Source organism: Protopterus annectens, chromosome 1.part1 (genome assembly GCF_019279795.1).
Source record: "Protopterus annectens isolate FY-2018-M chromosome 1.part1, PAN1.0, whole genome shotgun sequence".
Classification (NCBI taxonomy): Eukaryota; Metazoa; Chordata; order Ceratodontiformes; family Protopteridae; genus Protopterus; species Protopterus annectens.
The window spans coordinates 1,789,491,694-1,789,506,576 of record NC_056726.1 but is presented as its reverse complement, the minus strand read 5'-3'; the positions used below and the strand labels follow the sequence as shown (position 1 = coordinate 1,789,506,576).

The 14,883-nt window shown below is 42.6% G+C and overlaps 1 pseudogene; it reads left to right on the top strand.

Annotated features, from left to right (window-relative positions):
- Positions 1 to 287: 287 nt before the first annotated feature.
- On the top strand, positions 288 to 441 carry LOC122816807 (annotated as a pseudogene).
- Positions 442 to 14,883: the final 14,442 nt, after the last annotated feature.

Genomic DNA, 14,883 nt, shown 5'->3' with positions numbered 1-14,883 from the left:
GGTACCAGTGGGAATTCCTAATTTCCTATGGAGTATCAGTTTAAAAACCCAGATGGTCAGTGAGGCTGCCCTTCTGGCCAAAGAGGGTGACCCTGCCAGCCAATGCAGTAACCCCTGCCCTTCTGTGTTATGGAGCCAGTAACTCCAGACTGGGCTCTCATGATGATATCTGTGAAATCTCACTTGCTTGTCTTGGTGCTTCTCATCCAATGGCAGCAGTGACAATGCCCCCATTCCTGTTGGTGTGCAGTGACTAGAGAGAGGAGACTGAGAGAGAAGATCTGTATGACTCTAAGCTGTGGATCACTTGGCTCATGCATCTATTAAGAATGCAGCTAGCTGTGAGAAATAATGTGAATTGCAGTACACATTAATCACGGACACTTCAAATGCACTTTGCTGTCATGAGTTACTCCCAGGGCTATGCCTGGTTGAGGGTAGTTGTGCCTTCAGTTGCTTGCAGGGGTGACCCCAAGGGCACAGCTGGGGTATCATGAGAGCCCAGTGTGGGTCCTTGTCCCCCCTCAAGTCAGGCTACAGACAGGTGAGCCTCTGCCCCTTGGCCACTGCACTGAGAAGTCCTTCAAGGCTGAGTGGGGCTTGCTTCTGGGCCCAGTGCATCACATGGACAGGAATGTGATGGTGTACATCTGGCCCACTCCTGAAGATTATTGATGATTCACCACTCAGCTTCCCCTCTAATGAGCATTGCCGTACATTCCCCTGGCCATTTCCCACATCGCAGGTGGCATTGGGTAGCTATCCTCCTACAAGACCCAGTGGGAATACAGGTCCCATGGTGCATGTGTGTGCTCATTCTTGTGGGGGTGGAGTACCTGTACGAATGGAATGGGTATCTACCCCACTTATGACCAGCTTGGAGTATGACCTCAGATCAGACATGATGACCCACTGAATTTAAGCGTATTACTAAGTGGAAGAAAAATAAACTAATTAGAATTTCCCCTGTAATGGTGAGTGAAGAGCTCAACGTTATATCCTTGCTCGAGCTACGCATGTGTGAAAATTTGTCATACAAAAGTCCATTTCCCTAGCACCACCCTGGGGCCCAAGTCCTTGTGATTGAGACCCAACCTCAGTGGGAGGTAAACTCCATCTAAGGCTGAACACTAACATGAGACCTATTGTAGACAAGTACTAAAAGAGAAAGTTGAAAAGAACTTTGAAGAGAGAGTTCAAGAGGGCATGAGAGATAAGTGGATTGGGTGCACACAGTCGGCCTGGGGGATTCAATTCATCAGCTGTGTCTGGCTCCTGGGTAGGTGATTCACCTCTCCCTCCCAGAGGGTGGGAACCAGCCTTGGGTGAGCTGGACACTTTCTGGTGTTTTCCTCCATGATGGTGCACTGTGACCAGCTCCAGGTCAGATGGGAAGGCTGTTCTGAAGGTGGCTTATCTCCCTGGAGGGAAGTATAAAGCTCACAGCAGTAGCAGCTCTCACCAAGCTTCAGGGTTATGAGAGGTGACCACTGCCACAACTTCCTCTGCCCCACCCTCACCATGGGGTGTTGGGGCCTGAGGCCCTCATCTCCCAGTGTGACTGTCAGCTCAGCCAGACTGTCTTCAGTGCAGCCTGACTGCATCTGTCTGCCAGGCAGGGAGGCTCACCATAAGTACCAGGGTGTGAGGTGATGTCCGTATATACCAATCTTGAAACATGGACCAAGAAGTCTAAAAGTTGCAAGAGTCCAAGGGTCAGTAGGTGATCATATTGTGCAATAAAAGTGAGCACCATCTTACAATGGCTGAGGTGGGATCCCCAAGCCCATCGTACCCTTGTCGTCAGGGAGCTGGAGTGTGAACATGCCTGGTGGGACCTGAAAGATGGTGAACTATGGCAGTGTGCAACCAGTGAAAACTCTGGTGGAGATCCATCACAATCCTAATGAACAAATCAGTTGTCCAACCTGGATATATGGGTGGAAGATTAATTGAACCATCTAGTAGCTGGTTCCCCTTCAAAGTTTTCCTCCAGATAGCTAGTGATTGGCATATGTAGTTTTATCTAGTAAAATGAATGATTAGAGGTCTTGGGGTTAAAACAATCTCAATCTAGTCTCAAACTTTAAATGGGTAAGAAGCCCAAATCACTGGCTTGGATCTAGGAGTGGAATGCAAGTGCCTAGTAGGTCACTTTTGGTAGGCAGAACTGACATTGTGGGATGAACTGAACCCCGGGCAAAGGCGCCTAGTGCCATTGTTGATCAGACCCCACAAAAGGTGTTAGTTAATATAGACAGCAGGATGGTGGTCATTGAACTGGAATTCACTAAGGAGTGTGCAACAACTCACCTGCTGAATCAACTAGCCCTGGAAATGGATGGTGCTGGAGCACTAGGCTCATGCCCAACAGCTGCTCATGCTGTAAGCCGAGGGGACTATACTGCTGGGAGTAGGAGGACCACTGCAGTCACACTGAAGCCCAGGGCAAGGGCTGGGTGGAATCACCACAGGTGCATAGTTTGGTGGTAGGAGAAAATATTCAAATGAGCTTTGAAGGCCAAAGTGGAATAGGATTCCAGTTGAACATGGGTCAGTTGGTCCTAAGAGATAGGTGAGTACCTCTCTGAAGGGACAGGCAATGGCCTCCATCACCCTCAGTGAAGTGATTACATAAATAGTTTATCACTAAGTTGATGTCATTCTCATTAGGTATAACTGTAAATAGAGACTCAACATCTAGTGTAACAAACATGTAATCACTTCTTTGTTCATCATACCAATGTAACAATTGTTTCAAAAGGCATTGCTATCTCTTATATAACCCACATAACTGTAATACACAAAATGACAAAACAGCACTAGTAAAGCCTAATAATTTATTAGCACAAAAAATGTTCTCTCTGTCTCTAGCGCCTTGGCTAAACAGCCTTCCAGGAGATAACACAACACAATACTCATCCACATTAAATAACACCAACTAAATTGTTACATCATTAAATAATTATATTATAAAACAATAAAAACAGACGAGGCACTAGAGACCAAGAGAACATTTTTGTGTGCTAATAAATTATTTGGCTTCACTGGTGCTGTTTTGTCATTTTGTGGATTTATGCTTTTCATATGTGTGGTTTTGGGAAAACTCTGTAATACACCCTTTATTTTTTTTTCAAACAGCTCGACACAAGTTCTGTTCTCCAGCCCCTCACTGAAACAATATGTCTCATATGGGGTTCTTATTGGTTATTAGAGAATGGGTGGCCTGTAAATCGCACCCTGATTGGAGAACGAATGTTCTCCAGAAAGGTGTGGTAATCTACAGGTAATGCCCACTGAAAATGAGTCCACATGGAGCTTGGACTTGAAAAAAAACTAATATCTGACATTATTTTACGCTGGCTAACCAGTGCTTTGCCATTTAGTGAGTTTAAAATAAGAAATAAAAAAATTAAAATAAAGCGTGTGTTTGAGAGTACATGCGTGTATGAGAGTAAGAGAGAGACTGATCGAACAAAACAGAAAAATGTGTGTGCGTGTGTGTGTGTGTGTGTGTGTGTGTGTGTGTGTGTGTGTGTGTGTGTGTGTGTGTGTGTGTGTGTGTGCGTGTCCGTGTGCGCGTGTCCGTGTGTGTGTGTGTGTGTGTGTGTGTGTGTGTGTGTGTGTGTGTGTATGTCGGGCCTGAGAACACCTCTGGGCATGTGTTATTTCCACAATAAAATGGTTTCACTTCTAAAGCTCGAAATTTCAAATCATCGAAACTCTAATTATCGAAGTCCAGAGGATCGAAGATTTGAAATATTGAACCTTGTCAGTGGAGATCGCCTTACAGTGCAGAACAGGAACTTTACCGTTCTCTTCACTGTAATGCGATCTTGGAGTTGGTATATTTAAGTAACGGGGTGTGGGGGGTGCAGGAGGGCAAGCCCCCCTGCAAAAATGTGAAATAAGAAGTATTCACGTTTTAGATGTTTTTTTGTTGTGGTTCGATATTTCAAATCTTCAATCCTCTGGTCTCCGATAATTAGAGGTTTGATTATTTGAAATTTTGAGCTTTAGAAGTGAAACAAAATAAGACACACCCTGTTGGGCATTATTCCTTGCTTGTGAATCTTTGGAATTCCATAATGCATAGGTATAACTGAGTATGGTGAGTGGAAATAATTAAATTCCTCAATTAACAGATATCCCTCAGTATACATAATGTACATCTCATTGTTAATTTTATTCATGATCTTGTCCACTTGATTTCTATTATGTTATATGTTTTGTTATCATATAAAAAGTGTAGAATACTAGTATCACAAAAATCCCTATCCATCTAATGTCATTACTCTTTATTAGAGAGTTTAGAGTAACTTTCTCTTCCATATTACAATTATAAAATGGATTCCCTATTTTTCACATTTTGTAAAACAAAAATGTAGATATCTTTCTCACATGCCTTCTGAAACACATTTATTAAAATGTCAATCAACTTTACCATTGAATACATGAAATTAATGAATGATTTCTTTGAACAAGTGGAAGTACAACTTAAGCAAGATATTATTAAGCTACAAAATCAAACTGTTTCACATTCACAGTTTCAATGTACTTAATAAGGGAACAACATGTTTTGCATTCACAGTTTTAATGTACTTAATAAGGGAATGACATTTATTCCAGCAAGTGAAGGGGATCAAAGTGATTTTTTTAACTAAACTGAAACTTTTTACAAGCTATTTGAATTTAAAATCACTTTATCCCAATTAGAATAAACTTGCTAAAAGTATATTAAGGCAGCCTAGCATATTCCACCCTAATAGTATTAGTGCAAGAATAAGGAATCCATTTTGTAATTTGAATATGGAACAGAAAGCTTCTCTAGATTCGCTAATAAAGAATAATGATACGTTATTAAGAATGGTGGGATAGTGGATATCCCAGGACCTCCACCAGAGATTAAGTCCCCTCTGTAGATATCCAGCTGAGAATGATTCTGCCTTTCCTTGGCTGAAGGGCATTCCATGGAGTTTGGTAGAATAAGAGGGGAGGTCCCCAAGGCCCTGGGGGGCACACATGATCTGACATTGGGGAGGTCTGAGGGAGAGCAAGAGTTCCAGGCCTCAGGTCGCGGTCTCAAAAAATGATTAACTCCTTCATAAAGGTCCTAATTGGTAATATAGGGGATTCAGAAGTCTGGATGAGAATGGATCTGCCTCTTCAGAGATGGTTGGTGTGGCATATCTATCAGTCCCAGCTCTAGATGATAGTCAAAGTGCCTCTCTTGGGCTCTTCCTTTCCAGCTGCAACTACTTTTTGTGCCATAAGTGTTGCCCGTGGTAGCCAGATGAGACTGGATCTGCTTGCCTGTGGCCAAGGGGAGTTCCACAAGGTCAGACTACATTGTTGGTTCTGTGTCCTTGAAGGGCCCAAGGGCATGCTCGATTTGGCACAATTAGGCAGCCTGCTAAAGTTGTGGGAAGATGGATGCTGTGATACGTCTGTCAGAGAAAGAGTCCACTCACAAGTCAACCATCATGTTTGTCTCTGCTTGGTGTTGAGGTGCCTCCATTGGTCCTTACACCTTCTGTCTATTTCTAGTAGTCCAAGTGCCAGCAGCCCCTCATGGTCAAGGTACCTCCTTTGCCCCCAAGACTCCTAGCTTCCACCACACATTGATTGATCTGGCTGTCTTGCACTGGCTAAGGGCCCTGGTGTCATGACTGCCTGAGTCATTGAGCACGAGGTGGGCTTTTCCAGACAGGGAGTGATCTGTGGGCCTGGGTGTGCAACACTCTGCACCTGGCACTTGAGGCATGACCAAAGAGAACAGGCCACAGCAACTGGGTCCCGGCATACATCAGAGTGTGATGCTCATGTCAGTCATGCTTCTCAGTGGTGGCTGCTTCATATGTGGGAGGTTCACTCTTTCAGCCACTGCATTCTGTAAGGTTCACCCTGTAGTCTTCTAGTGTGTGGGGCTACCTCTGACTAGCACATGGGATTCTCCATCTGCAGGGAGTGGGAACCCTCAGTCATGGAGATCTGGGCTCTGGCCTCTCCTCCATCCACTCACCCACTAAGGTGCTTCTATCTGGTTGAGCCTGCTAGTAGCATATGCTTGTCTCAGACATTAAGTCAAGTAGTTCTCAATGCTAACAGATGGTACAGTAAAACTGAGAATGACTTATTAAATCAGTTATGGTTCCTTTGATCATTCCACCATTACTTGGATAACTGTGGTAATTCTAGAGCTAATACATGCTGATGAACACTGACCTCTGGGGATATATGCATTTATTAGACCAAACCCAGTGTGGGTTTTGGCTCTGCAGCTTTGGTAACTGTAGATAAACTTGAGCCAATTGCTTGCCCTTGTGGTGGTGACATAACATTTGAATGTCTGCCCTATCAACTTTTAATGATTCTATCTGTGTCTATTATTGTGATCATGGGTTATGGGGAATCAGGGTTCAATTCCGAGAGGGGGCTTGAGAAACAGCTACCATATCCAAGTAAGGCAGGAGGCATGTAAATTACCCACTCCCAACTTGGGGAGGTAGTGATGAAAAATAATAATGCAAAACTCTTTTGGGACCCTGTAATTAAAATAAGTGCACTTTAAATCCTTTAATAATGATCTATTGCAGGGCAAGTCTGGTACCAGTAACTGCTGTAATTCCAGCTCTAATAGTGTATATTAGAGTTGCTGCATTTAAAAAGCTTGTAGTTGGATGTTGTGATTGGTCTGGTGGTCTGCCTCATGGTAAGCTACCACCTGACCCAGTCCCTACCTGTCAGTGCTCCCTTGATGCTCTTAATTGAGTGTCCCAGAAGTTCATAGCTTTTACTTTGAAAAAAATTAGTGTCCAAAGCTGGTCAGTTGCTTGAACACTTTAGCTAGGAATAACGGAATAGAACCGTGGTTGTATTGTGCTGGCTTTTGGAAATGGGGCCATGATTAAGAGGGATGACCAGAGGAATTCATATTGTGCCACTATAGGTGAAATTTCTTGACTATAACAAGATTAGAACAAAAGTGAAAGCATTTGCCAAGAATGTTTTCACTAATCAAGAATGAAAGTTGGAAGTTTGAAGATGATCAGATACCATCATAGTTCCCACTATAAATTAAGCTGACTAGTAATCCAGTGGCATTATTCCCATGACCTGCTGTGGGGCCTCTGGGAAACCAAAGTCTCTGGTTCCAGGGGGAGTATGGTTGCAAAGCCGAAACTTAAAGGAATTAATGAGAGGGCACCACCAGGAGTGGAGCTTGTAGCTTCATTTGACTCAACACAGAAAACCTCACCTGGCCCATAAATGGAAAGGGTTGATAGATTTATAGCTTTTTCTTGATTCTGTGGATGGTGATGTATCGTGATTCTTAGCTGATGAAGCAATTTATCTGATTAACTCTGATAACAAACAAAACTCTGCCATGCTAACTATATATGAGGCCCTGTCTGAACATCTCCTACTTCTTGAAAGAGGCAATTGGCTTTCAACCTCATGAGATTGAGCAATAACAGGTCTGTGAAGCCCTTAGATGTCCACAGCTGCATGCATTCTAAATTGACTGGATCAGCATGTGTCTACCCTTGGCTGACAGGTCAGGGTAATCCGCTGACCCTCATCCATGATAGGGACTGGAGATTGTAATTATTCCCCAAGAACAAGGAATTCCCAGTAAGGACTGGTAATGAGCTTGTGTCAGTTAAGTACCTGTCCTATTTACTCACCACCCATTGCTACTACTGATTGGTTGGTTTAGTGAGGTCCTTGAATCAGCCCTGCTGCAATTGGTCATGACCCAGGTGGTGCACCAAGAAAACGATCAAACCCGACTATCTAGAGGAAGTAAAAGTTGTAACAAGGTTCCCGTAGGTGAACCTGTGGAAGGATCATTAATGCTGTGGTCATGGCTCAGTGTCATCCTCAGGAATGCCTCTCTTCTCTCTCTTGCCCCATGCTTCCCTGGCAGAAGCTGGCAGGACCAAACCTGTTACTAACAGAGTGACTTGACAGCCTCCCACTGGCTTAAGCTGGGGAGGTTCCATACACACAGCAGTCAGCAGGTTACAGTCCTGTTACCCTATTTCATGAGGCCACTGGCCCATGTGCAAACAGCAGAGGTAGTATGTGCAGGGCACAAAAATATTTCTCCGTGTCCTCCATAAGGATTATAGACAGAAGCTTCTGCAGAAGGCTTATGAAGAGCCTCTTTTTAAGACTGAAGCTTGAATACTTTATCCAGGGCTGTCAGCTGTGCAAGTGGTATCCCACAATTAGGAAGTTAGTGCTATAATCATTATAGTGACATGATGTGCTGCAATCCTGACCTCTTATACCAATGGGAGAATGAAGTTAAGCAGCAGATACCACCTATATAATGTAAGCAGACATTATGTTAACAACACATTTACACTGGCACTGCAAGCCATCCACAAATATTGAACAGTGTTTTTTTAAGTCTCTAGCTCCTGAATATATAGAAAGAAATAAACAGCTGCACAGGAGAAGACTAGAGTGCCTAAGAGAGCACCAGAGTGAGTGTACATGCTTCAGACTATCTTCCTTTTAATATTTACAGTAGAAGGGATTTATTCCCAAAATGTATACCTGTCATACAACAGTGCTGCTTCAGTCATTGCTGTCATATCTCAAAGGTAGCAGTATGACTGTTTAATGTTATTCGAGTGTTTGTGCATGCATCCAGACTTGTTTGTGAACATGTGAGTCATGATGTTAAGGCTGTTCTTCCACACTGTGAGGATGCCTGTGGGTTCGGAGTTATGTTTTCATTTTCTTTCTTGTTATTATAACTGCAGTATAATCATCCTTATTGGCTGGGTGGACATGTTTGTCAATATATCTGTTTCCTTTGCATATAACCTGTGAGTGGAATGTTATAGCTGAGCAGTATGCTTTCAAAGTATATGTACATGTGCCTCAGACATCATTGCTACATCTCGGAACACAGACACTTGTTGGTTTGTCTAAGCAGCTCATCCTCTATCTCTCAGAATGTAGATGATGATGGCTTTTGGTTCCTGTCTTCTTTTCAGGTGTTTATGCTAACAGCCTTGTTAAACTGAGACGTGTTTTTGGTCCATCAAGTATATTATGTTAAAGTGCATCATACTCAACATATATATTTGAGATTCAGTTTTTCGTTGTATTTGTACTCTCCCCTTTGCTATTCTTTCTCTAACATACATTTATTTGTTTATTATTTTGCTTCTCTCCATTTATTTTACTATTGTATGCAATAGTAGCATAATACTCTGTACCTATCTTACTAGCAAGGCCTGTCACCCCTCCACAGGTGGTAGCAGCAACAGCAGCAACAACACCACTGCCTCCACCACCACCAGAAGTCACCAGCACATCTGAGTCACAGCCTGACAGTCATCTTCACACCTTTTGCCCTACCTGCACCACCCATTTCAGATAGTGCTGCACTGGATACTGGTACAGTTATACCTGCCAGAAGCAGTACCTGTGGAAGTGACACCTTTCTCAGCCATCAGCAGCTGGTAAGCATAGGGACAGGGGGTTGGATGTCCAAATCAGCCAAATGGAAAACCTTTACCAGTTACTTGTTGAGTCCCATCCCTATCCAGCATGGACTCTTCCATCTGAGACAGGTCCCAGTGGTTATGGTACCCAAGGTGGTGAGTAAATTGCCACTGGGTCTCAGTTGGAAGGGACTACAGCTGCAACCACTCCAGCCTATTTACCAACCTGATGATCTGTTCCAATTTGTATACATGCTCATCCCTGTTGGTTGTTCACTGCTCCCCTCACCAATGTGTTGCCTCTGTTTGTCTGATGTCCCTTCACCATTGTATTCACCCTTCCCTCACTCTGCTACCACACACTCTGTAAGTCATGTCTGTCTTTCCCTACTACCTAACCTAACCTAGCCCTCTTACCTTCCTCTTTTGTCCTTCCTTCCCCATTTTTCTTTCTCTTTATGTATGGGAAGTAGGTACATGTCCCACAAAAAAATCATAATACCTTCCCCACCTCAGTTGTGCCCATATTTTAGTTGCTTGTCTTTTCTTCTACCCTGTTCTTGCTTCCCTTTTCATCTCTTTTCTATATACCCATTTTCAAACTTTAATCTGGTCAAAAATTGATTAAACAGACCCTCACATGCCTATTTAGGTTTGTACTGCACACAAAAGGTTGTGAAGTGCACCAGTGATGTCCATGCACAATCAATGAGGACTGGAGCTGGTTGCTGTACAACAATGATTAAATACAGCCCTCACCATATACTAGGTGCTTGAATGAGCTGAGCATTGTTGCCTGTCAGTGTGCATGTCAAACTGTTGTCTTTAGCATGTCTCTTTCCATAGCTTAGGCTATAAATGAACTGCTTTGCAGAGTAAAAATGGAGAGAGATGAGGTTTCAAGTCTTTTCAGCATTATATAGAGGCACCATTGTCACAGTAGTGTGCTTGTTTCATGGCATTTGCATGATAGTACAGGTACGGTGGTCAGACTCTGCTGAAGTCATAACTGCTTTAGGTAGTGTCACAAAAGGAGATATTGCCAGCCCAGCTATCTGGAATTTTGTAAATAATTATATGTCATTTGTGAATATCAACATGATTTATATAGAAGTGTGACAAAGAGAGATACTGCCAGCACAGCTGTATGGAATTTTGTAAATGGTTATGTGTCATTTGTGAATGTCAAGATGCTTCATGTAAGATGCTTGTCTTACAACCTTATTAGAACTGTATGCCATGTGTATCTCAAACTAGGTTTGTACAGACATGTGTTAAAAAAGGTCTGTAAAGTACTGAGCTTAAAGATGTATCCACAGTGTACCCTACTGGAAAAGAACAGAAATGTATATGCACTGTTGTAACTGTTTAAATGTATATATTTTAACAGGGGAAACTGGAAAACATGAGGTTAACTTGCAAAACTTCAGAAAAATATTTGAAATTAAATTACTTTATGGCTGGGCCATAAAAAGATGGTATCTTTAAGTTTCAGTGCAGTAACAGACACAATGTCTAAACTAGGGAACTTTCTGCATTGTCCTGCAAGTGTTTTATTGTTTTATGACTTCCAGCAAGTACCAAGATTTGAGGCAAAGCCTTTGTGTATACATTTTCACAGGTAAATGCCAAATGCCACCAACTGCATCAATTGTTGTTTTTGAGCCTGGGAACTGAAGTCATATGACAAGAAATTATGTCATTTTGTAAGTATCCCAGTGGTAATATTTGACATATTAATTTGGGAAGTCTCTGAGAGAGAGAGATAGTATTCTGCATTTTGTCTTGGACCTGACCTGAAGACCCACTCACCAAACATTTGTCTTGCTTGCTCTGAAGTAAGTTATTAGGGTACAGTAATTCTCTTATATACAGTCAGGAATATCGCAAAGCTTAGCTTAGATATTTTTCTTTATTTATTTAAGACTGTCCTGCAATGTTTTTTTAAATATTTCCTATTATTTTGAACTCTGATATCACTGTAAATATATACTATTGTCTTGTTCTTTCATTATTTATTAAATATATTTAAACCTTTCATTGTGGCTGATCTGTCTAGCAATATTTAAGCTCTGAGAGTACTTTCATATTTATTTCATGACACCGTGTAGGCCATTCCTAATAGACTTACTCTTAGTCAAACTACCATTTGTATTGATAGTAATAATATTACACAGTAAGAATGTGCACCCTTTGATAAGGGCCTTAAAGCAGATGATAAAGAGTTGGCTGGTGGCAGTAATAACTACCTTATAGTAGGCTGTATACAGGCTAGGCTATTTTTCAAAATAGGATATAGATAGAAAATTTAAAATAGATAATTGTAAACTAGCTAGATTCTATTGTCTACCTAAAGTCCATAAGAATTTAACTTCACCACCAGGGCGACCAGTAGGGGCAGCTGAAAAATACGTTTTGCGCAATATTGGGGTTATGTTACATGCGTTTTTAGCAAAATCTGCAGTTAAGTTGGATTCCTATATCAAAGATTGATTTGATTTTTTGGAAAAAATTAAGTCAGTAGTATGGGACAAAAATTGTTATTGGCTCACTATTGATGTGAAAAGTTTATATACAAATATTCAACATTCTGTGGGTCTAGAGGCCTTAAAGTTTTTCTTAGGTGACAATCCATTGGCTAATTATCTTGTTGATTTAGTATATTTTAGTTTGGTTAACAATTTATTTGACCTTAATCAAGTTATTTTCCAGCAAGTCCAGGGTAGAGCCACAGGGGCTCTATTTGCCTCCATGTGCAAAAGCAACAGAGACCTCCAAAGCAGACATCCAAGCAACCTCCACACCCCATCACCAACCATGAAACACATACTTCACATAATCAGTGTGCCACACAATCACAGCCCTTAACGCAAAATAACATACCCAACACACTAGTAATAGGCAACTCTATAGTCAGGCACACTGATGTCTCACTAACTAGGCTGGACAAGGAGAAGATTACAGTTAGCTGCCTGTCAGGTGCCAGGATCCACCACATAACATAAGCACTCAGGTCACTCCAGAACAAGTACAAATACAACTCTGTCATTGTCCATGTTGGTGTAAATGACCTGAGATGTACCTCCCTGGACTACATGAAAAGAGACATGGAAGAGCTCTCTGATCGTGTAGCCCAGGCCGGTATGACCCTGACCCTGAGCAGCATCCTCACCCAGAATGATGCCACAGTATAAAGAAAAAATGATCAATTTCAACAACTGGCTAAGTTTCTGGTGTCATTCAAAGGGGATCCAGTATCTGTCCGCCTGGGGTGACATGCTCGACAAGCCACGTTGCTTCACAAGAGATGGCTTGCACCTGTCACCCTTAGGCTTTCGAATACTGGCCAAGGCTCTTGCCGCCCCCATAGTGCCTTTTTTAGGCAAGGCTCAAAAGACAAACCCGCCACCATAAATAGCACAAGTAACCAAAAACTGAGGGTAATGCTACTCAACACCAGAAGTCTAAACCTCAAAATGCACGCACTCGAGGCACTCCTCAGTATGGAGAACATCGACATCTGTGCAGTAACAGAAACCTGGTTTAAGGCTCCTGAGAGCACCCCAGCACCACTAGGCTATAACTCATACTATACCTTTCGGCCACAGAACCATGACTGAAACACAAAAGGCGGGGATGTATCCATATTCATCAAGGATACCCACACCTCCAGGTTAGTGGTGCAGCACAATGCATCAGAGATCATCCATGTGCAACTAACAATGGGCAAAACTGCAATCCAAATTGTAGCTTGCTACAGATCACCCACCATGGCCCAGGACCCCCATTCCGCATTTCTGGAGACACTGGGAAATATGAAGGTCCTACCAAACACCTTAATACTGGGTGATTTCAATTACCCAAACATAAACAGGGAGAACTACTCAAGTACTAACTCCCTTGCCCAGTGCTTCCTAGAATTTATGAACTTGAACGCCCTGGATCAACTGGTCAACACCCCCACCAGAGGGAACAACATATTGGATCTGGTCATCACCAACATGAGCGACCAGTGTTCCACACCGGAGGTCAACCCCTTGCTGGTTAGATCAGACAATAGACTAATCACTCTGGATATCCACATTCCGCCCCCACCCCCAATCAAAGAAACCACCATGAAAAACTTTTCAAAAGCAAACTTCACATTACCTCCAGTACAGCTCTTTTGATTATGTACCTTTAACTCCTAGTGGGCATGGCTTGAGCCTTTAGTTATTATCTTACAATTCTAACAAATACTCATTGACATAGGTCAAATATCAATACAACTGTGTTTGTCATCATGTATGCTTCAAGATAAAATATTCTGATACCTTGTACAGGGCATGATTTTGGAATTATTCATGCAGATATGAACAAGCAATATTTGACACCTAGAGGAGCAGTAGGAGGTAACTGCAGATGCACCTGGAGGCGTCACTTGGATGTAATGAGTTTAAAACTGAGGTGGAAAGGTTCACAGCCCCCATGCTGAAGGACAATGCTGTCCAAGCTGCTGAAACCTTTACAAAGGCACTCTATGAGCATCTGCAGGAATGCATGGATCATGTTATCCCAAATAAAACCAAGACTCATTCCTCCAAGAAAAGGAAACCAGTCTGGTGGACCCCTGCCATAAACAAGCTATACAACAAAAGGAGGAAACTAGTACAGAAAATAGTAAAATCCCAAGAAGGAAAGACATCCCTGATCTGTATCAGCAAGAAACTACGATCCCTCATTAAATCATCCAAGGCTAGTTTCGAAAGAAAAACTGCCAATGACTCCAAAGATAACCACAAAGCGTTCTTTAGCTATGTCAGGAACCTAAGCGGAAACTCTCAGATCTGCTCTGAGTGACTGACTGATATTGCAAACATTCTGGCAGACAGGTTTAGTGCAAACTACACCCCCTAAAGGGCCCATAACCATACCAGAAGAATATAGGGCCCCGTCAATCACAGAATCACAGGTTAAAACAGCCCTATCCAAAGCCAAAAACACAGCTTCAATGGGACCGGACAGGGTCTCAGGCTGTGTCTTACAAGAGCTCTAAAATGAACTAACCCCTTACCTAAACACACTGTTTAAACTCAACCTCTCTACACGTTATGTACCCACAGAGTGGTGCACAGCAACAGTTATACCGCTCCACAAAGGTGGAGCCACAATGGACCCCAGGAACTATCGCCCTATAAGCCTGACTAGCCTGGTCTGCAAGGCTATGGAACACATCATCATGGAACTCATTAACAGAGAAACTGGGAACCTCCAAACCTTGGACCCTACCCAGTTTGGTTTTGTTAAGGGCAGATCATGCCTCCTAAACCTGGTGGACTTCTTTGAGATGGTTACCAAGGCATTAGACGAGGGAAAGGAGGTCCACACAGCCTACCTAGACCTCGCAAAGGCTTTCAACACCATTCCCCATTGTGGT